The 24683-nt window shown below is 51.8% G+C and overlaps 1 protein-coding gene across 1 annotated transcript in view; it reads right to left on the reverse strand.

Moving 5' to 3' along the window:
- Positions 1-22775, reverse strand: part of DCAF4 (DDB1 and CUL4 associated factor 4) — a 60835-nt gene extending 38060 nt beyond the window's left edge. The window contains exon 1 of the mRNA XM_068133336.2: positions 22608-22775. The gene's annotated coding sequence lies outside the window, so the exon portion shown is untranslated. The remainder of the gene's footprint in view (positions 1-22607) is intronic.
- Positions 22776-24683: the final 1908 nt, after the last annotated feature.

Consider the following 24683-nt stretch of genomic DNA (forward strand, 5'->3'; position numbering starts at 1 on the left):
ACCCCCGCTAATTCACCCCAGATACACTTTTTTTTTTTTTGGAAATTCCAACTTCTTTCCTGGAAGTCCTTGCAGTGTCCATATGTTTTATACCTCTCCCACCTCCCCCCAAGCCCTCCCCCTCCCACATTTCTCCCAATGTCCCTGCTCTCAAATGTTGTGTTTGTGTCCTTCCCCCTCTCTCCCCATCTTGTCTACCGCTCCCCTTATTTTTTGTGTTTTATGTGTCGGTTTGACTTTTTCTGTGATTAATGTTAGCTCTTTCACGAGCCTCGATCTTGTATACAAAAAAACAAACAAAAAAAACCCCACACAACGAAGGGGAACACAGGCTTAAGGCAGGCGCGAGCTGGTCTCTGCTGCAGGACGATGATGTTGTGCAGACAGGTGGCGGTGACAGCTGGCAGGACGAAGGCTAGAGGATGGCAATGAGGTGTGAAGATGGGGAGATGGCATTCACCGTCCCTCAAACTCATCCTTTGTGGGGATCGACGAGCAGATAGAGCTGATATCTGATCTCACACCAACCGTCATCTTCCGCACACATGCGTGGACACAGCTTTTATCGCCTTATAGTCCGCCTTCCAGCACATGGCTGGTCCCTCATTGGCTGACCCATACCAGTGGGCGGCAACCCCTTTCGGGATGTCCCACCCATCTTCAGGGCTCCACAACTCACTCCTCTGACCTAGCCTGCAGTCCTTGGGCCAAACAGCCCACGTTGTTTACATTTACAAGTTCCATTCTGTTAAATGCCACAAATCTTCGACCTGGCCTCGCCTTTACAGGTTTAACCAAATAAAACCTTATCCTAAACTTCCACACAGGCGAGAATCACTGCCTCCTCAGTGCATGTTTTACAATACAACTTACTTCTGATCACTACTACAAGCGTAAATCTAACTGACTCGAGCACATGGACCAAGCTATTAACACATTCTGTCTATGGATCTCCCACTCTTTCCATGTAACAATATTTAAAGTGGTCTGTGGCCAAAGGACCTAGTCATCTGCCCAGTGGTTTATCTTCAAGCCACATGTTCAGCCAAGACCTTGAATGCTCTTCCCATTTTCATTTAGGTGAGCTGGTTCTGGTCTTTGCCATAACCATACATACCAAAGTAAAAGAGGTCTGCATTGTTCACAGAGAGAAAATCTTGGGATCTGGGTTACATTAAAAAAACGGGCAAGGTCACGATAAAGGAATTTAGTTTCCACAATTTCCTCTCACAATCCATTCCATCAATAGACACGAGCGAGCCACTATGGTTGCAGGTCTCGCCATTTACGGTTGTCTGTCTCACCGGGACAGGCAATTTTGTCCGTGAATTTTGTCACACGTGAAGACCTCAATAAACCCGTCCAGAGCACAAATCGATTTTACAAACGGGAAGTTTCATAAACGTAACCTCAAACGCAGTTCTTTTTCGTGGAAAGCCACTGTGATTGACAGTGACCAAGAAGATCCCTTTCGACCCTACCACCACCGTACGTCGACGGAAACTTCAAATAAACATAATAAGATCGTCACACATGCTCACAGAATGAATAGTTGGGCCAGACACAATGTTTGACGGGACAGATAACATCTAAAACATACCTATTCCATAGACAGGTTGGAATAAATGTTAATGTTGTTGTTGTTGTTGTTGTTGTTGTTGTTGCATAGCCCTGGACAATTCTCTCAAACAAGCCTACAGCACAGAGACAACCGATCGATCTCCCAGGAGCGACCCAGAGATCACCCACATCCAGGATGGTGGACCTCCGCCTTCACGAAGTTAAGGCCACAACAGAGAAAAAAGAGACAGAGACAAGAGGGAAAGGACTGCTCGGCACTCTGACCATGACCGCGCTGCCTTGACGAATCCGGGCAGCAGAGAAGAATGGGGATGATCTGGCCCCCGACTTGCATTGGGGGTACGACCACCATGAAGAAGCGTCCCCCATAGTTGCAAATGTTAATGTTGAGCCTTGGGTTGTCATAGACACAAGTCAAGAAACCTTTCATATCTTCTCCTCTATTGTCACCTTCTTTTGCCTGCTGTCTGTTGGTGGAATACTCTCAGACAGACTGAGGTAGAGTATATGGAGCAGAACGAATCGTGCATTTGGATTCCATGGACAGTTCTCGCAATGAGAAAAAGCAGTGTTCCATCAAATATCCTTCTTGGGCTAGCGGCTAGTCCTGGTGTTGGGCTAGCGGTTAGGGTGCCGGCTTAGGATCCTAGGATCCTGGGTTCGAATCTTGGTCGATCGCCGAATTAATGCCAGGGGGGTTGACTCAGCCTGTCATCCTTCCGAGGTCGGCTAATTGAGTACCAGTTCACTGGTAATTCCCTGTTTGTCGTTGAAGGCGGCAAAAAGGGTTGGCGTCAGGAAGGGCATCCGGCCGTAAAACTGCTTCAAAAAGGGGACCAAAAAACAACAACTACCACGGTCCCCGAAAAGGCCAACCCCCGCTTTGTGGGGAAAAATGGCCTCTAAACGGTGGTTTTCATCAAATATCCTTCTTCCCATTCTGTGATCCTACAAAACTTGAAATATCCTTCTTCCCGTCAAATCTTTCCATCGCCTTTCCGTCAAATATCCTTCTTCCCATTCTGTGATCCTACAAAACTTGAAGTAAAGTGTTCCAATGTTTTCCTTTGTAAATTTGAATAATTTCAGAAGGACAAGGATTGAGCCGAAATAGAATCACTGCAGATTCGCCTTTGTGGTGGGACTTATGACGGACGGTTCCTGCCACCCCATGCAGGAGACCTTTCCATAGGTACCAAAAATTCCTCCTTACCAATCACTTCTACTCCCTCTATTGCTTCCAATTAACCTCACAAGGAGCGAAAATTAACCTCTCAAATTAACCTCTACTTTATAACGAGGTTAAGAATTATAAAAGTCTGGTCAAAATGAGGAGATTTGCATTTCAGTTCACACTTGACCCAAAAAACCCGAAGATTTCGATTTTGAACCTGCTCTCAAAGTAAAAGGATATCAGCTGTACAATATAAGAAATAGTCGAATAAACTACAACCCGTTTATTAGTCTCGCCCCGAAGAGCTTGCGGGATTATTTCAATGTGGGCGCGCGCGCGCGTGTGTGCGTGTGTCCAAGTCTACATATTTTCACTTAAAAAATGGTTTTCTCTGCAACCGCTTGTCCGATCGACGCAAAACTTTAAACATAGAATGGATTCCCCATGGAGAATATTTTATTGCTATCTCTGAGGTCATGGGTCACATGGTATGACAGCCATATTGGATTAAAGGAAACATTTTGGAGATCATTTTCTTTGAAACTGCTTAACTAGAAGGAATTGAAACTTGGCATACATCATCAACTCCCCATGGGGTATATAGGGTGTTACGGATTCGTCACTTCTGTTGTTGTGGTTTTCATCCACTGTAAACATTTTTGGTTCCATGTACTATTATTGTTATCGTTTAAGTAAAATAGAGATTACTATTTTCAAAAGGTAAAAAAGTTAATGTTTTAAATGAAACCGGAACCGGATGACAAAGAAGAGGAAGAAGAGGAGAAAAGGCGGAGCGAGTGTGTTCGACAAGAAAGCCGAGCTGCTTTGAGGTCTTGAGCGAACGTTGGCGAACGAGAGTCACGAGTGAACTTTGGGTTTCCCGGGAAAGGGATTCCTGCGACAGAGTTGTCATGGCTGTGACAGATAAACCTGGGTGACAGGTTTTGCGGTCGATTCCGAAGAGAATCGTTGGAGTGCCATTACGTCTCGAGAACGGGACATTGGACATTTTGACTCGCGCCCGATTTTCGCATCGCTCCAGGTTTTTCACCTCGCTTCAACCATTTTCACCACATCTAGACGTTAACCTGGTGTGCATGTAACGTGGCTTTTGAGTGGGAAATCTGCGGTTCGCCGATTGGGAGCCATGGAACGTCCATACCCAAAGGTGTGATTTCCCAGTCGCCTGGAGGGCACCTTTACGCATCTTTGGCAGCGTGACTGTCACTCAACCGAACGGGATTCTGGTCTCGATTAGACATCGTTCTGACGATCCATGGAGCGGATCGACTTTGGCTTGGTGCCGGAATAGAGACATTGGGAATGTTCTTGTTTCACTCACTTGGAGCACAGTGAGTTATATTGTACGAAACTGATGGTACCATCATAGGAAGGATATATTGGTTGTACAATTGATTACTATTGTTTTTTGTACTGTTATTCTTATGTGATCTTAATACAATACTTGTTTTTTGGTAACCATTGGTGTGGTTTCACCATTGATCTAAGACATAAAGAATAACACATCTTTCTGCCATGACTCCTCTCGGGGCTCGGAGGTACACCGTGACCGGGGTTTGGGGAGGAGCACATAACAGAAATTGCAAGGCCTTGTCCGGGATTAAATTCCCTAACGTCCTCGTCCGGGATAGAATTCCATAACATTCCCAAAATTCCCAAATTTGGAATTTCCTAACATTCCCAATTTTTTTCTAAAAATTTAAAAATTTTTGTGTGAAGGTTAACAGGTGCTAACTAATAGTCACCATGGTGTTTGACGCAGAGAAGTTTGCAGCGTCCCATAATGAGGCACAGTTCCAGGCGTTAAAAAGATCGGAACTCATGATATTGGCCAAATATTTTAACTTGGAGATCCGAGTCAATATGAAGAAAGCAGAGATGCAGACATTGGTGGTAGAATCTCTGGTGGGACAAGGAACATGGAAAGAGGTAGCCTTGGATTGGTTACCCGAGGAAAAAGAAAATGTGGAGCTCCGGAAAATGGAGATGCAACTGCAGAGCCAGGAAAGGTTAAAAGCAGAGGAAAGGAAAGCAGAAAAGGAAAGAGCAGAACAGGAACGAGAACTTGAGGAAAGAAGAGCAGAACAGGAACGAGAACTCGAGGAGAGAAGAGCAGAGGAAGAAAGAAGAGCAGAGGAAAGAGCAGAGGAAAGGAGAGCCGAAAGGTAGTTAAAGGAACGTGACATGGAGTATCAGAAGGAACTTAAACTCAAGGAGCTGGAATTACTGGGAGAACGGAGAGAAGTAGTATCCATGCCGGCTAGTTCGACAACTAGTCAGAACACTTGGGATGTTGGTAGGCATGTGAGGCTGGTTCCACCCTTCAATGAAAAGGAGGTAGCCAAGTTTTTTTTACACTTTGAGAAAGTGGCTCAAATGCTAAAATGGCCTGTGGGGTCCTGGACTATGTTAGTGCAAAGTGTTCTGGTGGGTAAAGCTCAAGATATCTATTCGGCTTTACCGATTGACCAATGCGCAGATTTATGAGGTAGTGAAGAAAGCCATTCTCAAAGCCGATGAATTGGTCCCTGAAGCTTACCGGCAAAAATTCCGGAATGCCAGGAAGAGGGAGAGTGAGACCCATGTGGAGTTTGCCAGAATAAAGGAAACCATGTTTGATAGGTGGTGAGACTCGAATGAGATTGGGAAAGACTTCAACCTGTTACGACAATTGATCTTGGTGGAGGAATTCAAACAGTGTGTCCACGTGGACATTAAAGTACATCTGGATGAAAAGAAAGTACCAGAGTTGTATGAGGCAGCAACCGTGGCAGATGACTATGCCTTGACACACAGGATGGGGTTCCACAAACCTAACTTCTCGCCTAGAGTTAGCCAGGGGAGTTATGGTAAATCAGGTGCGGAGAACAGATTTTCATGGAGGCGGCCTAGAGAGGACTATGGGGACAAATCTGATACCGCGACTTTTAGGGATCAGAAGACTACAGTTCCAAGACAGACTTATCTTCCGGGGGGCCCGAGGCAGACCACGAGTTTTTCCTCCGGGCCTACTTGCGCTTTTTGCAAGAAACCTGGACATTTGATGTCCCAATGTTACGCCCTGAAAAGGAAAAATCAGGAGCGGAGTCAAACTAGTACAACTCCGAATGCATTGGCAAATGCGAGAAATCGTCCTTGGAGGACAGTGCCTTGTAAAGGTTCCCATGCCAAAGTTACGGCATCACAGAACGACCTTGTTCAAGAGGGTTACAAACCTTTTATTTCAGAGGGGTTTGTGTCACTGGATGGAGACTTAACGAACCAGAGACCTGTTAGGGTATGGAGGGACACAGGAGCACATCAATCTTTGATGCTTGAAGGCATTTTGCCATTGTCAGAGAAGATGGCAACTGGTGTTAGTGTTCTTTTACAGGGGGTTGGTGGCTATGTTAAAGCTCCACTTCATGTCATCCATTTAAAGTCTGATTTGGTGTCAGGATCGGTCACCGTAGGTTTACAAGCCACTCTTCCTGTAAAGGGAATCTCTTTTGTTATCGGGAATGATTTGGCCGGTGGTCGAGTTTCTGGTAATCCAATGTTTGTTGAAAAGCCGAGTATGGAAAATAACACCGCACAGTTAGAGCAGGAGATTCCGGGTATCTTTCCATCCTGTGCCGTGACTCGTGCTATGGGTAGGAAGCACTCTGAAGAGAAGGAGAAGGTACTGACGTCACGCTTTGCACAGGCACTTCTTGTCGAGTACCCTGAAACTAAGTGTCAGCACACACAAGTCATGGATGGAGGCAATGTTAGCAAGATCTTTGTAGGTGGACTGAACTTTGACACAAGTGAAGATGTTCTGGACTCTATCTTTGGCAAATATGGACCACTCTTGGAAGTGCTGCTGATAAAAGACAGGGAGAAGCAAAAGTCGAGAGGGTTTGGCTTTGTCACGTTTGAAAACACAAAGGACGCCAAAGATGCAGAAAAGGATTTGAATGGCAAGGATTTGGATGGTCGGACCATAACAGTAGAGAAGGCAGGCCATGGGCGTCGAGGGGGCTACAGAGGAGGAAAACGTGGAGGTAGTTTCAGGGGTGGCTATGGCTCCCAGGGTGGGAGTAGTAGTTTTGGTGGCAGCCGCAGTCGTGATTACTACGGAGGCTCCCAGCAGCAGCAGCGCAGTTTTGGCAACTCTCGACGGGATGACTATTACGGTGGTAGCCGAGATGGGGACTGCTAAAGCTCACCTGACTACAGCACCAGACTCTACAACCGTGATTATGATTTTTATGATCAAGAGAAGAGTTGGAAGCACTGAGTGCCTAGGAGCAGCCGAGTCAAGATTCCTGCACGGATTAACCCGTGAACTCCACGTTCCTAAATGCGTCCATGCAGTGAATACTTCCAGGCCTCACCACCCAACCACCATGAAACCTGGCTCTCAGCTCGGCCTCCTTCAAAAAGTGCTATAGATTTGCTTTGCTTTGGATTCACTGGTCACAACCCCTTAACCTTCATTCAAAAAAATGAAAAATAAAAATCAGAGGTTGATGAGATGGAGTTTGGCTTTGCAGTTCAACTTGGAAATTGAGCATGTAAATGGCAGGGACAATGTCGATGCTTTATCCGGTGAACTAACTTTGGAAATTCCTGTAGTTTGTTTGGAAGTTTTGTTGCTTTATTTTGGGGAATATTAATTATTGTGGCTCACGTGAATTGATCATTTGGGTGCGAGTTTTACTTTTGTTTGTTAAAAGAGTTTTTTGCAGGAAAAGAAAGTTTTCACTATGTTCAAACTTTCTTTCTTGAGGGGGGTAAGTGTTGCGGATTCGTCACTTCCGTTGTTGTGGTTTTCATCCACTGTAAACATTTTTGGTTCCATGTACTATTATTGTTATCGTTTAAGTGAAATAGAGATTACTATTTTCAAAAGGTAAAAAAAGTTAATGTTTTAAATGAAACCGGAACCGGATGACAAAGAAGAGGAAGAAGAGGAGAATAGGCGGAGCGAGTGAGTTCGACAAGAAAGCCGAGCTGCTTTGAGGTCTTGAGCGAACGTTGGCGAACGAGAGTCATGAGTGAACTTTGGGTTTCCCCGGAAAGGGATTCCTGTGACAGAGTTGTTATCGGTGTGACAGATAAACCTGCGTGACAGGTTTTGCGGTCGATTCCGAAGAGAATCGTTGGAGTGCAATTACGTCTCGAGAGCGGGCTGTTGGCCATTTTGACTCACGCCCGATTTTCGCATCGCTCCAGGTTTTTCACCTCGCTTCAACCATTTTCACCACATCTAGACGTTAACCTGGTGTGTGTGTAACGTGGCTTTTGAGTGGGAAATCTGCGGTTCGCCGATTGGGAGCCGTGGAACGTCCATACCCAAAGGTGTGATTTCCTAGTCGCCTGGAGGGCACCTTTACGCATCTTTGGCAGCGTGACTGTCACTCAACCGAACGGGATTCTGGTCTCAATTAGACATCGTTCCGACGATCCATGGAGCGGATCGACTTTGGCTTGATGCCGGAATAGAGACATTGGGAATGTTCTTGTTTCACTCACTTGGAGCACAGCGAGTTATATTGTACGAAACTGATGGTACCATCATAGGAAGGATATATTGGTTGTACAATTGATTACTATTGTTTTTTGTACTGTTATGCTTGTGTGATCTTAATACAATACTTGTTTGTTGGTAACCATTGGTGTGGTTTCACCATTGATCTAAGACATACAGAATAACACATCTTTCTGCCGTGACGCCTCTCGGGGCTCGGAGGTACAGCGTGACCGGGGTTTGGGGAGGAGCACGTAACAAGGGTGATAAAAATAACGTCATTGGAGAAGTGGCAGTCCAGCCATAATTGGTTGAATTGAAATCCTTATTCGAAAAATGTGAAACTTGTGTAAGGGAAGAATTAGAATTACGACATTCATAACCCATGTCAAGAAACTATGTGACATAATAGGGTGCATGAATGACATGGGTACATAGGCTGTAATAGGAGTGGCCCATAATAGTAGTGTGTTCAGATAATGATGGTATTTTTGTACAGAATGAACGTGCGAAGCAAGTGAGACAATGCACTCTACAAGTGCCTAGTGCCGTTCTAGTTAATTAGAAGTTTTGAAATGACCCAATACTTTACCAAAGTAATCATCATTAAAGTGAACAGAATTAAACCACCCAGACAAAAGACATCATCTTTTTCAACGGCCACAATTAGTGTCATGATCTTGTGGGATCGGCCAGGGCATTATTTTGATCCAAATCCTTCAGGGACCGGCTGGCCAGGCATGATGCTCGACTAAACTAGAACGACACTCAGTAGAGAGCATACCACCGCCTGGTGAACAGTTTACATTTTGCATCTCAGAGTTTTTTTTTTCTTTTTTTTTTGTATACTGAATCGAGGCTCGTGAAAGAGCTGACATCACAAACAAATCAACCAGACAAACAAAATATATAAAAGAGGGAGCGGAAGACAAGAGAATGGGAAGCACACAAACACTTGAGAGCACACAACATTTAAGAGCAGGGAGATGTGTGGGAGATGTGTGGGAGGGAGAGGGCTTGGGGGGAGGAGGCGTGGGAAGGGGGGGGGGGGGGGAGAAGTATAAAACAGAAAATCCGAAAGTAGAAATCCGAAAACCCGAAATCCGAAACCCGAAAGAAATCCGAACCCGAATCAGAAAATCCGAAAACAGAAAGTAGACCAGAAAATCACAATACAGAATCACATTTAATCAAAATCAATCCCAGGAATCACCACAGGTCCAGTCTTTCATACCCTGATCTACCCCTCGTTTTTGGCCATATCACTCAATGGTGAAGAATCACTTTAAAACTTCTACTAGCTGGATCCGGATCTTCACCAAAATTGAATCGATTCTTCCTTGTCAAACACACAACCGGTCCACCATGTTTCGTCCAAATCCGTCCATAACTTTTTGAGATATTAAAGCGCGGCGTTACGCGCGCTGCTTGTGAGCAAGGAGGAAGCGGCCAAGCGGTAACATATTGTTGCGAATATGGAATTTGGCCTCCATATCCGCTTGTAAATATTCCCCTATTTTCTCCAATACTCCCCAACTTTCCCCGATCCCCCATTCCCTAGTCCCATTGCATGTAAATAACAATCAGTAGAGCCGACCTTCCCCTTATTCCCCCATTAAATGTCGTGCCCAGGTCCACCGCACCACACGTAGACAACTTTCGGACATCTTCCTAGTTATTCTTAATCTATGTCAGTTAAGGCCTCGTTTCCATTAATTATGACTCTTCGTTGCACCAGAATGTGATTATATGGCATCAGTAGTGAGTTTAGGACCTTTCCCATACCTCCTCCCATCTTCTTCCCCAAACAACAACAATAACAACAACTACAACAACAATTACAACAACAACAGAGGAGATGGCGGCGGAGCGGGGGAGGATGCGTCCTCACACCGGCTCGATTAGCTCCAGACCATGCGCTCCACGGGGTTACCCCGAAGGGGCTGGCTGTCAGCTCCTCGTCAGGGGCGGAGCCAGTAACCCCCCCCGCACGCACCCAATGAGAAGCAACGTGCCGATTCCACGAGGCGGAGCTAACGAGCCGAGGGCGTGTCACTCCCCGCCGGATATACGCAGCCGCTTGCCGGATGTGACGTCAGATGCGCCTCAGCTTGGAGAGAGAAGCCACCGCCACCCCCAGCGCGACGAGACCTCCCCGCATCTTTGGACCGGACCGGACCGTACTGGACCCTGCTTTGAGCCAAGAGTGCACCTTGAGCCATCGATACCCGCTGTCCTTTTCATCAACCCCCGTGTGAGTCAGCCTTGTCCCGTTTGTCTGTAGTCTGTCCGGGGTTAATATAAGAGTGTGTCTAAGTGCCTGTCTTTCTGTGATTATAACTCTAGCCCCTGTAATCTGACCTTTCCGTACGAATATAATCTCCTCCGGAGGTCTTGAGAACTGAACCCTTGGTGTCGTATTGTGTTATTGTAATCCAGCCGGGTGTCTTCTTTTTCTTATTGAGCCAGCGTGGCGCGGCTTCGTCAACGTCGAGTATAGTCGGGTAATTTGTGCGGACACGACGGCCATTCCGCTCGGCCCACTTTAACATCAAAGTCGTGTCTGTAACAATTGGTGTCGAGGAGTGAGATTCGGACCCGGGACTAAATTAGTTAGGCCCAAATTTTGGGAGGGAAAATCGATCCGGAGCGCGTACTGCGCTCGACAAAATCGATCCGGAGCGCGTACGGCGCTCGACAAAATCGATCCGGAGCGCGTACTGCGCTCGACAAAATCGATCCGGAGCGCGTACGGCGCTCGACAAAATCGATCCGGAGCGCGGGTACTGCGCTCGACGAAAGTATAACGGCGAAATTTCGAATTTGTTTTACGAAACTCGAATTTTGAAAGTCGCGCTATGGCGGATCAAGACGGCTGGGGTCCGGTAGGGGAGAGTGAAGCAGGGTCGGTCCAGGACCAAATTGAGGGACAAGAGGAGAGCGAAGCAGTGAGGGCGGCAGGTTCGCAAAATAGCGCCGTCACGCACGAAGTAGCGGGCGCGCAAAAAGGCGCCTCGCACGAGCGCGCGGTAGCCGAGCCGGCTGTATCAGCGGGCTTTAACATGCAGCCGTTTGACATGCAGCAGTTCATGGCACGGTTTAGCGAATACATGGCAGAGTCGAAGAGCGACAACGAAAAAAGAGCCAGGGAAATGGAGAAAATGGAAAACAGAATGGGGGAGCGACTAGGGAATCAAATCGGGGGGTTAGACAAGAAATTTGGGAAGTTAGACAATAATTTTGAGGAGTTAGACAAGAAATTTGGGAAGTTAGACAATAATTTTGAGGGGTTAGACAACGGGATAAAAGAGGTGAAAACTGGGTTAGAGGGGTTAGAAAACAGTATGGAAGGCAAATTGAGGGACATGAGGGACCAAGCGGAAAGGGAAGTTAAACAAATGGAGCAGCAGATAGAGGGGGTCAGAATGGGGGTAGAAACCAAACTGGATGCTCACAGGGAGGAAATGGAGCAGATGAGGGTGGCATCTGGGCAGGAGATGCAAGTGATGGGAGAGGAGATCAGAAGAGGAGTGAGTGAGGAGGTCGGAGGAGTGCGCGAGGAGGTGAGGCACTGTGAGGAGCACATGGAAAAGGAGGTGAGAAAGGGGACTGTAAAGTTACAAGGGGGCATAGAGGACCTGACGCAGGAGGTGGAACAGCTGACGGAGGGACAAAAAGGACTAACGGAGCAGGTTCAAAGGAACACTGCGGTATTAGGAGGTTTAAAGGCGACACAGAAAGAACTAAAAGATGACTTGATAGCGACAAAGAGGGAATGTCAGATAGTACGTGAGGGACTGACAACGAGGTTGGACGAGGTGATAGAGGTAATGGAGACGAAGGACCGGCAGGTGAGGACGCACATGGAAACGGTCAAGGTAGCCTTGGAGGACGAGCTTGAGGAGACGTACCGGGGAATAAAAGAGGTGAGGCACAAATTAGAAGAAGTGGAAGAAGGGATGAGCGAAATTAAGAAGCGACGGAGAGGGGATAAGAAAGAGATAAAAGAGGAGATAAAAGAATTGGTCCAAAGTCTGTGTTTGGATCGTGATGATGTGCTCATTAACCGGATGAGGGATTCGCAGGTGATGGAGCAGAAGCGAAGAGGAAGAGGACCCGGTGTAAGTGGTGACCAATATGGTCGTGCGTATGATGCGCCAGGTGATTTAAGAGGCTTGGGGGTCGAGATAGACCCGGGTGTTCGTGAGAGGCCGTTGGTGAAGTGTGCGACAGGTCTGGTGTGCGAAAATGGAGGTGTGCGAGAAAGTCCGACTCTGGGGTGTGTGAGGAAAAAGTGCGTGCCAAGGAGTGAGGGTGCTGGCGAGAGTGAGTCGGTCATAGCGCGTGTGCGAGGGGGCACATGGAAGCGCGGTGTGGTGAGTGTTACAGAGGATGTGACGGGAGAGTGTGCGCGAGGAAGGTGTGTGACGGACAGGTGCATGGGGAAAGAGTGCGCTGTCAAAGGCAAGGAAGAATGCACACCTGTGGTGAGTGTTACAGAGGGTGTGACGGGAGAGTGTGCGCGAGGAAGGTGTGTGACGGACAGGTGCATGGGGAAAGAGTGTGCTGTCAAGAGTAAGGGTGAGTGCGTTGTCAAGAATGGAGGTGAGAGTAGTGAGAGTGACAAGGAGAGTGAGCTGGTTGTGACAGGTGAGCGAGGATGTACACCTGGGATGGAAGGATGCACACCTGGAATGGTAGAGCGTGAGTGGGAATGCACGCTGGAGTTGGTGGTGAGGCACATGGTTGGGTGTGCGAATGAGGGCACACCTGTGATTGTCACAGAGGAGGTGACCGAGGAGGGGGCGCGAAGCGGTGTATTGGTGAGGTGTGCGAGCAACGAATGTGTGCCAAAGTGTTCGGTGGTCAGGTGTGTGACCAAGGCTGTGAGTGGAATGGGTGTACCTGGGTGTGTAAGGAAGGGTACGAGGAGCATGGGCACAGCTGGATGTGTGAGCAAGGAACGGGCTGCGGGGTGTAAGCATGCAGGTGAAGCATCGACGTTACACGGGTTAGAGGTTAGAGCGACTTTTAGCCGAAGCAGGCCCTCGGTGCGTGCCGGGCCTCGCTTTGAACGGCCGCGTCCAGGCTCCACTAGGCGGAGCTGGCAGCCCGATAGAAAGGGTCGTCATGGCGACCACGTTTTGTTGAGACGTGCCGGCAGGTCGAGATCGGGACATTGGATGGCTCCACGCCGAGGTGATGCATGGGATCTCGGCCCGGGTAAGCCCCCGTCCCTGTCCCGAATGCCGGACGCATCCAGCCGCAGGCACAAAACAACCAGCATCCATTGCTTGGCTTTACGAAGCCGGGCTTTGGACGGGAATTGGCGCACCGAGAGGCAGTAGTGAGTCGACTGGGTGATGCGGTTAGTGTTTTGGACCCAAAATTAGAGAAAAACAAAATTTGATGATTGGCAAGGGATTGGCAGTAGTGATTGGCAGATGATGGGTAGTGATTGGCAAATTTTTGATTTGTTGAAATTTGATGTGCAAAATTGGTAGTGAGAGACCCCCGATGTGGTGGGATGGCATCCCTGCCACCCTGCCCAAGGGGGGCAAAGGAGCAATAGCTTATGGGGTGTATGGCAGTGAAAACTAGCCCGGGTGGGTTAGGATATTGTGTGTAGGGATCTAGAGAAGATGACCTTAGGTAACGTTAAGTTTAGTTAGTGACTGATACCTGTAGTGGGGACGCAGGTAGATTAGTGTGGATGATAATGACGTGGGAGCGCAATAGTTTAAAGGGACGACTGGGAAGCGCAAGTTTCAGAAGGGAGTAGTTAGCTGAGATGATGCCGTGTGTGTGAGAATTGAACAGGTGTGATTGCACAGGTGTGCAACTGGACAGGTGTGTGGAGCAGTGTATGAGTAGTGAGTGTGTGGATCAGCGCGAATGCGCTTGGGGAGAGAAGGGTGCAGGTGGCACCAGGTGTGAGAGCACAGGTGTGCAGGTACAGGTGTGTGGAGAGAGTTGGAGTGAGTGGTACGGAGTGGTGTGCATGGTGCGAAGGTGTGGATGGGGGAAGAGTGGACCCCTTTCACGAGTACCCGGGGCGGGTAGTGTAAGTGTTAGGTAGAGGGTGCAGGTAAATTGTGGTTGGATATTGGCATTTGTGGTGCGGTTGCAGAATGGTGTTGTGAATGGGTGCATTAGTGTTGTGGAAATGGCTGGGCGTGTAGCCTGTTAGTGTGTGTAGTTGGTTGGGCACTCCACCACTGTGAGGATGTCGGCCAGGTGAGGCCGCAGGTGGGCTCTGGGAGCCGGTAGTTGTGAGTGGGTGCCTGAGGATCCCGGGTGTGGATCGGGCAGCCCAGTGCCAGAGAGGGCACGGAGTGGGGAGAGAGCCAGAGGGCCTTCCCCAGGTAGTTAGGTTAGGGTAAGGAGCAGGTAAGCTCGGAGGCAACTGCAGTGGTGGAGGTGTGCAGGTGGGTAGACCCACTGGGAGAGGTACACGCCGCAGCCCAGAAATTGTGCGAGGGCACCGGGAGATGAATCGGGGGAGTGAGACCCCAAATTGAAAAGCACCACAGGTTGGCCAATGGGAATTGGTTTTTAGAACCCATAGAGTAAGAGGGCCAATGGTTTGGCCGGAGAAAGACCCCGGGTAGTGTAAAGTTGTTAAAGTCATTTAGGAAATAGTTAGGATTGATGAACCTGTCGCACCATACGCAGCCACTTACCTGTGGTGATGATGATGACTCCACACCTGTGTTTTCTTTGTTTGTGTCGCAGAAATGAGAATTGCTGTGAGGATTGGTGAGACGCATCACGACGTGGATGAGACATTGGGGTGATTCCATCTCTCCCTCCCTAGGAGGGACTGATGATGAATTGGTAATGGCAAATTATGATGTTGAGTTGGAGATGGCAAATTTTGATGAGAGTTGAAAATGGCAAATTTGATTGGTTAGGAGGGAGAGAAGACGAATTTGGTTTATGGGAGGAACGGGGAAGACAGTAGGGATGTTTGTCGATTTGTAAAGTAGATGGTTATGGGTAGTGTTGTGTTTTGTGGATGCAGTAAGGGGTAAGGGAGGGGCCATGTAGGTTACCTGGTGGGGGGGGGGGGGGCGTACGATAGGAACGTACCTGTCTCACCTGGTTCCCATGTGCCCCCAGTGTGCATCACCTTACATTGCGTGCACTTTTGCGCCCTTACCACCTTACTCACTTGTCTGCTTCTTTTGTCTCCCACCTCCGAGGATCTGGCTTTGGGGTAGAGAGAGAAGAGAGAGAGGTGCTGGCTGCGCAGTTGTGGGCCTGCACTTTCGCTGTTTGCTGCCGGGATCGATACACCATATGGACCGCAATGTTTGTGGCCACCCACAATGGACCGCAGTTCGTTTGCGGCCAAGCACCACCCGGGGATGGACCTATGGGTCAACGTGGCACCTATGCCATACAGGTGAACCACTTTTAGTTAACACCAAGTGCACCACAAGAAGAGCAAGAGACACCTGCAGGGTTAGGGGTTGTCGAATTTATTTTTATTCCAATGAACAATGGTGACTGCACCGATTGGTGGTGGGGTGGTGCTTTTGATGCTCGGGGAAGGGTGCTCTGCACGTTATTAAAGGCCGTCGGCCACAGAGCACTCGTGGGTTGGTGTATCGATGCTGGCAAGCGCGCTCTCTCTATGCATAACATCTGCATGTGTTCCTCCAAAAAAACAGGTCCTGGATCGTAGTGTAAATAGCAGCATAGTCTTGTAAATAATGCTCCCTACCGGCTGTATGTTTAGTTTGAGAATTCTTTCCGGATTCGGTTATCCTGTGGGTGTGTTTCTGTGAGGAGAAGGGTGCAACGTCGCAGGGGGACATATTTACTCATTTGTGAATATCTGTAAAACTGTCGCACTCAGGGTAGAGTTAATAGTAGAGGGAACTACATTGCGTGCCACACTAAAGTAGGTAAAAATTTATCGGGTCGGGACGCCCCGAGGGTAGAGAAGGGTGCAATGTTGCGAATATGGAATTTGGCCTCCATATCCGCTTGTAAATATTCCCCTATTTTCTCCAATACTCCCCAACTTTCCCCGATCCCCCATTCCCTAGTCCCATTGCATGTAAATAACAATCAGTAGAGCCGACCTTCCCCTTATTCCCCCATTAAATGTCGTGCCCAGGTCCACCGCACCACACGTAGACAACTTTCGGACATCTTCCTAGTTATTCTTAATCTATGTCAGTTAAGGCCTCGTTTCCATTAATTATGACTCTTCGTTGCACCAGAATGTGATTATATGGCATCAGTAGTGAGTTTAGGACCTTTCCCATACCTCCTCCCATCTTCTTCCCCAAACAACAACAATAACAACAACTACAACAACAATTACAACAACAACAGAGGAGATGGCGGCGGAGCGGGGGAGGATGCGTCCTCACACCGGCTCGATTAGCTCCAGACCATGCGCTCCACGGGGTTACCCCGAAGGGGCTGGCTGTCAGCTCCTCGTCAGGGGCGGAGCCAGTAACCCCCCCCGCACGCACCCAATGAGAAGCAACGTGCCGATTCCACGAGGCGGAGCTAACGAGCCGAGGGCGTGTCACTCCCCGCCGGATATACGCAGCCGCTTGCCGGATGTGACGTCAGATGCGCCTCAGCTTGGAGAGAGAAGCCACCGCCACCCCCAGCGCGACGAGACCTCCCCGCATCTTTGGACCGGACCGGACCGTACTGGACCCTGCTTTGAGCCAAGAGTGCACCTTGAGCCATCGATACCCGCTGTCCTTTTCATCAACCCCCGTGTGAGTCAGCCTTGTCCCGTTTGTCTGTAGTCTGTCCGGGGTTAATATAAGAGTGTGTCTAAGTGCCTGTCTTTCTGTGATTATAACTCTAGCCCCTGTAATCTGACCTTTCCGTACGAATATAATCTCCTCCGGAGGTCTTGAGAACTGAACCCTTGGTGTCGTATTGTGTTATTGTAATCCAGCCGGGTGTCTTCTTTTTCTTATTGAGCCAGCGTGGCGCGGCTTACACTGTAACACTGTACTGTCCCGGGCTGGGCGCCCGGTGTATATCATGAGGCCACGCCTACCCCTGGTGCGTGGCCACCGCCCGCTTGGTGCGCGGAATGATGTCACCACGCCAGTGGGCTTTTGTGTCCGCCACACGCGCCCCCCCAGAATTCCCGCGCACCTGGAGGGCCAGTTTGCGGGGCAGACGAATGACCCGGCCGAAGCGCCCCCTGGCGATCGGCGGCGTCCGGGGTGCAGGGATGCCAGGTGGGATGCCCCTGGCTGCCCCTGGGATGGGTGCAGGACCGGGGGGCGGCGTGGCGGTGGGGCTGGGCGGTGCCGGGGGTCCGCCCGCAGGAGGTCGGCCCCGACGTGGGGGTCGGGCCACTGGCGGTGGATGGTCCACATCGAGGTGGGCCGGCTTGAGGCGGTCTACCGAAACGCGGTCAGGAGTACCGCCGATGTCCAGGGTGAAGTGCTTCGCCCCGGTCTCCAGCACGCGGAAAGGCCCGTCGTATGGGGGCCGCAGTGGTGTCCGATGGGCATCGTGGCGGACGAAGACGTACTCCGCCGTGCGAAGCTCCGGGGCGACGTGCGTCGGTGGGTGCCCGTGGCATGCCGTTGGCACCGGGGCGAACCTCTGGGCGGTCTCTTGCAGAGCGGAGCGCTGCTGTGCCGCGGACCATGGTGCCGTGGAGTCGGGGAGGAACTCGCCCGGCACCCGCAGCGGTTGCCCGAAGACCAACTCCGCCGCGGATGCGCGCAGGTCCTCCTTGGGCGCCGTCCGGAGGCCCAGCAGGACCCAGGGGAGCCTGTCGACCCAGCCGCCGTCGCGGAGGGTGGCCCGGAGCGCGGCCTTCAATGAGCGGTGAAATCGCTCACACAGGCCGTTAGCCTGGGGGTGGTAGGCCGTGGTTCGGTGCAGCCGGACCCCGAGCCCCTGCGCAACCGCCCCCCAGAGCTCCGAGGTGAACTGGGGGCCGCGGTCGGATGAGATGTCTGAGGGGGCGCCGAACCGGGCGACCCAGGTGGCGATGAAAGCCTGCGCGACATCGGCCGCCGTTGTCGACGCCAAGGGCACGGCCTCCGGCCACCGGGTGGTGCGGTCCACCATGGTGAGGACGTAGGTGAAACCCCGCGAGGGGGGCAGAGGTCCCACGAGGTCCACGTGGACGTGGTCAAACCGGCGTTCCGGCACCGTGAACGGGGCCAACGGGGCCTGGGTGTGCCGGTGCACCTTGGCGCGCTGGCACGCGAGGCACGTCCTGGCCCAGCCGCGGACGGCCTTCCGGAGGCCATGCCAGACGAACTTGTCGGCGATCAGCCTTTGGGAGGCCCTCGCGCCCGGGTGGGACAAGCCGTGGATGGCGTCAAACACCTGGCGCTGCCAGCCCGCGGGCACGATGGGGCGAGGACGCCCGAGAGAGACGTCGCACAAGAGGGCCGCGCCCGCGCCGTCGAACGGCACCTCGGTGACGCGGAGGCCCGTGACGGCGGTCCGCAAGGCCTGGACGTCGGGGTCAGCGGCCTGGTCCGCTGCCATCCGGGCATAGTCGATGCCGAGGTGGACTGCGTGGGCGACGGCCCGGGAAAGGCAATCCGCCACCGGGTTGTCCTTCCCCGCGACGTGCTGGATGTCCGTCGTGTACTCGGACACGGCCGAGAGGTGACGCTGCTGCCGGGCCGACCACGGCTCGGTGACCTTGCCCATCGCGAAGATCAACGGCTTGTGGTCGACGAAGGCAGTGAACGCACGGCCCTCGAGCAGATGGCGGAAGTGCCTGACCGCCAAGTGAAGTCCAAGCAACTCGCGGTCAAAGGTACTGTAACGGCGTTCGGGCGGGCGAAGCTGCCGGCTAAAGAACGCCAGCGGTTGCCAAGCTCCACGCACCCATTGCTCGTGCACCGCGCCCACCGCGTAGTCCGAGGCATCGGTGGTGAGGGCGATCGGTGCATCGGGCGCCGGGTGCGCGAGCATGGTGGCGTTAGCCAAGGCGAGCTTCGCGCCCGTGAACGCCGTGTCCATCTGCTCGGTCCAGGTAACGTCGCCTTTGCCCGGCTTACCTCGGAGAGCTTCGTGCAGGGGGCGCAGGAGCTGGGCGATACGGGGCAGGAACCGATGGTAAAAGTTCACCATGCCCAGGAACTCCTGCAGCCCTCTGATCGTGCGGGGGCGCGGAAACCCCTTCACCACCTCCACCTTGGCCGGCAGGGGGACGGCTCCGTGCCTGGTGACACGGTGCCCCAGAAAATCGATTGTGGTGGCGCCGAACCGGCACTTTGCGGGGTTCACAATTAGGCCATGCTGGCCCAGGCGTTCGAAGAGCGTGCGGAGGTGGCATAGGTGCTCTTCGCGGGACGCACTGGCGACGAGGATATCGTCCAGGTAGACAAAGACAAAATCCAAGTCGCGCAGGACGCTGTCCATCAGTCGCTGGAACGCCTGAGCCGCATTCTTCAGACCGAAGGGCATGCGCAGGAACTCGAAGAGTCCGAATGGCGTGATGACCGCCGTCTTCGGGACGTCCTCCGGCCTGACGGGGACCTGATGGTAGCCGCGTATGAGGTCCACCTTCGAGAAGAAGGACCTGCCCGCCAAACGGGCGGAAAAGTCCTGAATGTGGGGGACGGGGTAGCGGTCGGGAGTCGTAGCGTCATTGAGACGGCGATAGTCCCCGCACGGTCGCCATCCCCCGCCGGGCTTCGGCACGATGTGCAGCGGCGACGCCCAAGCGCTCTCTGAGCGCCGCACGATGCCGAGTCGCTCCAGGGTAGCGAACTCCGCTTTTGCCACCGCCAGCTTCGTCGGCTCGAGGCGGCGTGCCCGGGCGTAGACCGGTGGCCCGACGGTGGGGATGTGATGGGCCACCCCGTGCTTGACGGCCCCCGCCGAGAAGGTGGGCCGCGTGAGGGCCGGGAAGCCGGCGAGGAGGCGGGTGAATGCGTCCGCTGCCGGAAGCGTACAGCCCAACGTGGCCGGAACCGAATCGTTCGGCAAGCCGCTTGGCAAGCCGCTCGTTGAGCTGGGCAACGCGCAAGCGAGCGAGCTGAACGTCTCGGCCTGGACAAGCCGTCTGCGCTTGACGTCGACCAGGAGCCCATTAGCGCACAGGAAGTCCGCGCCAAGCAGTGCCATGGGCACGTCGGCAGTGACGAACGTCCATCGGAAAACCTGCCCTCCAAACCGCAGAGAGAGGCAGCGTTTTCCGTACGTACGGATGGGCGTCCCGTTCGCGGCAAGCAGCGTGGGGCCCCCACCCGCGGCGTGCTTGTCTGACGTGCCGGCGGGAATGACACTCACCTGCGCTCCCGTGTCGCACAGGTAACGTAGCCCGGAGAAGGTGTCCGTTATGAACAGCAGGCTGTTCGAACGGCCGGCGCTCATCGCCACTATTGAGCGCCGGCCCGGGCGTTTCCCGACCCGTGGAAGGAGCACGGCGGATGACACCGCCGAGCTTCGTGGCCGAACTTGGTGTGGAACCAGCACCAGGTGGTGGAGCTGGAGGAGCGCGGCTGGCTCCGCCAGGCCGGTGGAGTTGGCGGGTTTCCCCGCGGTGGCGGTTTTCGCCGCGGCGGTGGGCGGGGTGTGGCGGCGCTCACGAGGCGCGTATCAGCGTGCTGCTGAACATCAGCGTGCTGCTGAACATCAGCGTGCTGCTGAACATCAGCGTCGAGGGCCGTGAAGACCACGCCGACGCTCGCCCGCGTGTCCGAAGCGGCGAAATACCTGTCCGCCTCGGCTGCCAATGCTCGGGGTTCCGTTAGCTCGGTCCCGGCCAACGCAAGGCGAACCTGCGCTGGAAGTTGGCGCCGGAAAAGCGCCCGGAATAGCGAACCGGGGGCTTCGTCGCCCAACAGTGACAGCATATGGTCCATTCGGACCGACGGGCGCGTCTCACCGAGCTCGGGGAGATCCAGGAGGCGATCGGCGCGTGCGTCGTCCGTGAGGCCGAACGTGGCTAGGAGTAGCCGCTTGAGTGTCTCGTACTTGTGGCCGTCCGGTGGGTGGCGAAGGACGGACACAACTCGAGCGGCCGTGCCGGGCCCGAGGGAGGCGACGACATGGCAGTAGCGCAGGTCGTCGTTGGTGAGGCGCCGAAGCTGAAACTGGGCTTCGGCTTGAACGAACCAGACCTCGGCCTGGGCCTCCCAAAACTCGGGAAGTTTAATCGCCAATGCCATGGCGTCGTGTTCGGAAGGATCGCTTCGGCGGATCCAACGTCGAGGGTCACCAGTAAAGCGCGGCGTTACGCGCGCTGCTTGTGAGCAAGGAGGAAGCGGACAAGCGGTAACATATATATGTCTTTATTGTAAGACTACACTGTAACACTGTACTGTCCCGGGCTGGGCGCCCGGTGTATATCATGAGGCCACGCCTACCCCTGGTGCGTGGCCACCGCCCGCTTGGTGCGCGGAATGATGTCACCACGCCAGTGGGCTTTTGTGTCCGCCACAATATCCCATTATGTATCGTTTTTGGCCCTATCTCCCAATGGTGAAGAATCACTTTTAAAATTCTAGTAGCCGGATCCGGATCTTCACCAAAATCTAATCATTTCGTCCTTGTCACATACGCTACATCTCTGCCAAATTTCGTCCGAATCCGTCCACAACTTTTTGAGATTTTTGTTCACAAACGGAGAGACAGACAGGCAGACAGAGGTGAAAACATAACCTCCATCCACCTTTGGTGGCTGAGGTAATAATGGCAGGAATTTGTAATTTGTTCATGGTGCTGGCAATGGCTTGCTTACACTTCGCGAAGGACACCGTGGGTTATTGAACAGCCCCCAATGCCAGCAGCCCAGTTTAACGTCCATCCGAGTGTCGGTACACATATTGATGAATCATACTGCCTGTGAAGCACCAAGGCGACAGTTTACAGTCGGGTGCGGAATCGAACCCCCTACAACCTACTCGACAGTTTAACGGAGATTAGGCAAGCTCTAAGGCCAAAGCTATCGTGCTAGCAGCTATTTTATTATAGTTGTACAAAAACAACCTATTCAAAGTGACCAAGGAAAACATGGAGCATGTACAGTAGAGTACAGTGCACACAAGTTCGAGCACACAAAGTAGGCACAGTACAATGCACTGACTACGTAACACTGATAAAACTCTCTCTCGCCACCGCGTTATTTTAACTAGTATTACTCTTCTATTATTAAATTTAATCTTTGTATCCCTAAAGTTAATTATTTGGGTAAACATCGTATTAAAGCGATTCGAGTGTCGGCCTCGAAACGGTCAATTCGAACAAAGCCGATGAAACAAACTCAAACTGTCACACTCATCTGAAGTTCTATGACTTTCTCTGACACGTAAACTACACAATCACCATGAACCTCTAGACATGTTTATAAACTATTCTACTTACCCTCACTTGCCCGTCAACGTCAACTCGTTATTTAAGGAAATCTAGCCTAAGCGAATCGATCAATAACGCTGTTATATTTTACTCTTTTCATAGCAGGATCTTAAACTAAAACGATTTAACATTATTAATACTTTTGAACAATTTTACTATCAATCACAAATCTTAATCGAAAACGTTGCATATGCCACCTACTGCGTCATGGCTGGCAATACTGCACAAACAAATGTGAATATGCATTAAGTTTATGGTCCCAAATTATCCAGACCCTTAATAAACATATGACCCCAAATTATATAAACCCTTAATAAACATATGACCCCAATAAATATTTGGCCCCAAGTTATATAGACCTTTAATAAACGATATATATATCGCCCAAATAAACATTTGACCGCAATAAATATATGGCCGCAAGTCATAGATATGGCCCAAAGGCAAATAAACATATTGTAGTGGTTACCTTATTCACATGTCGCGGTTACCTTATTCACTTATCGCGGTTAACTTATCTGCATGTGACGGTTACCATTACGATGGGTTTGGACTAACCCACGCACACGGGCTTTTGGTTGTGTCATCGTGACGCACGCGCGGCTGTTGGAGCCACGCCCTCCGAAGAGGGTTCTTGGTTTTATATAAGCCGTTACGACTTCCGTTCGCTAGCAGTTGCTGGAGATTTCTGTACAATAAACAACCTTTTGTACCCAACGAAATGGCCTCTTCTTATCGTCTTCGGCAACCGCTAAACTGGTGACCCCGTTGCCCCCGAACGTATTTGGGGGCCGAATGAACATGACAGGATTGCGACCGCAATTTCTTCCACAAGACCTAAACTCGAACTGCCGGAGTTTTAGCAACGGCGAGCGGCCATGTGGTTCGCGCATCGCGCTCGGTCCTCCTCTATGACTGGAGGGGCGAACCAGCTCCGGGACCCTCCGAAGGAACGCCGTTACGGGGCGTTGGCGGCACGGCTACTTCGTCGCCTTCGCGCACACAGGCCGAGTACTGCTGCTCATCACCTCCGCGCACACAGGCCGGGCACAGCTACTTCGTCGCCTTCGCGCACACAGGCCGAGCACCGCTGCTCGTCGCCTCTGCGCACACAGGCCGAGTACTGCTGCTCGTCGCCTTCGCGCACACAGGCCGGGTACTGCAACTTCATCGCCTCCGCGCACACAGGCCGAGTACTGCTGCTCGCCACTCCTACGACTGCTCCTACGGCGGATCCTGAGGCTGATGCTCCTGCAACTACAACGGCTACCGCTGCTCATCTCTTGTGCACGCACGGCAGCTTTGTTACCTTCGCGCGCACTGGCGCCTCATTGTCTTCGCGCGCACTGCTGCTCTCCGCTCCCGCAATTCCTACTGCTGCAACTACAACGGCTACTGCTGCTCAGCACCCACGGCCCGGCTCTGTTCCACCCGCGGCCCGGCTCTGTTCCACTCGCGGCCCGGCTCTGTTCCACCCGTGAACTACGTACACGCCCGTGGCGTGCCTTCTGGGGGGGCGCATGTAGTGGTTACCTTATTCACATGTCGCGGTTACCTTATTCACTTGTCGCGGTTAACTTATCCGCATGTGACAGTTACCATTACGATGGGTTTGGACTAACCCACGCACACGGGCTTTTGGTTGTGTCGTCGTGACGCACACGCGGCTGTTGGAGCCACGCCCTCCGAAGAGGGTTCTTGGTTTTATATAACCCGTTACGACTTCCATTTGCTAGCAGTTGCTGGAGATTTCTGTACAATAAACAACCTTTTGTACCCAACGAAATGGCCTCTTCTTATCATCTTCGGCAACCGCTAAAATATTGTTGCGGATATGAGATTGGCCTCCATCCATATCCGCTTGTAAATATTCCCCTATTTCCTCCATACTTCCCAACTATCCCCAATCCCCCATTCCCTAGTCCCATTTTCTGTAAACAACACTCTGTAGACCCGACCTCCCCCTATTTCCCCCATTAAATGTCGCATCCAGGTCCACCGCATCTCACGTAGACAACTATAGGACATCTTGCTAGTTATTATTAGTCTATGTCAGTTAAGGACTCGTTTCCATTAATTCTGACT

Source organism: Myxine glutinosa, chromosome 1 (assembly GCF_964187855.1).
Source record: "Myxine glutinosa chromosome 1, kmMyxGlut1.1, whole genome shotgun sequence".
NCBI lineage: Eukaryota > Metazoa > Chordata > Myxini > Myxiniformes > Myxinidae > Myxine > Myxine glutinosa.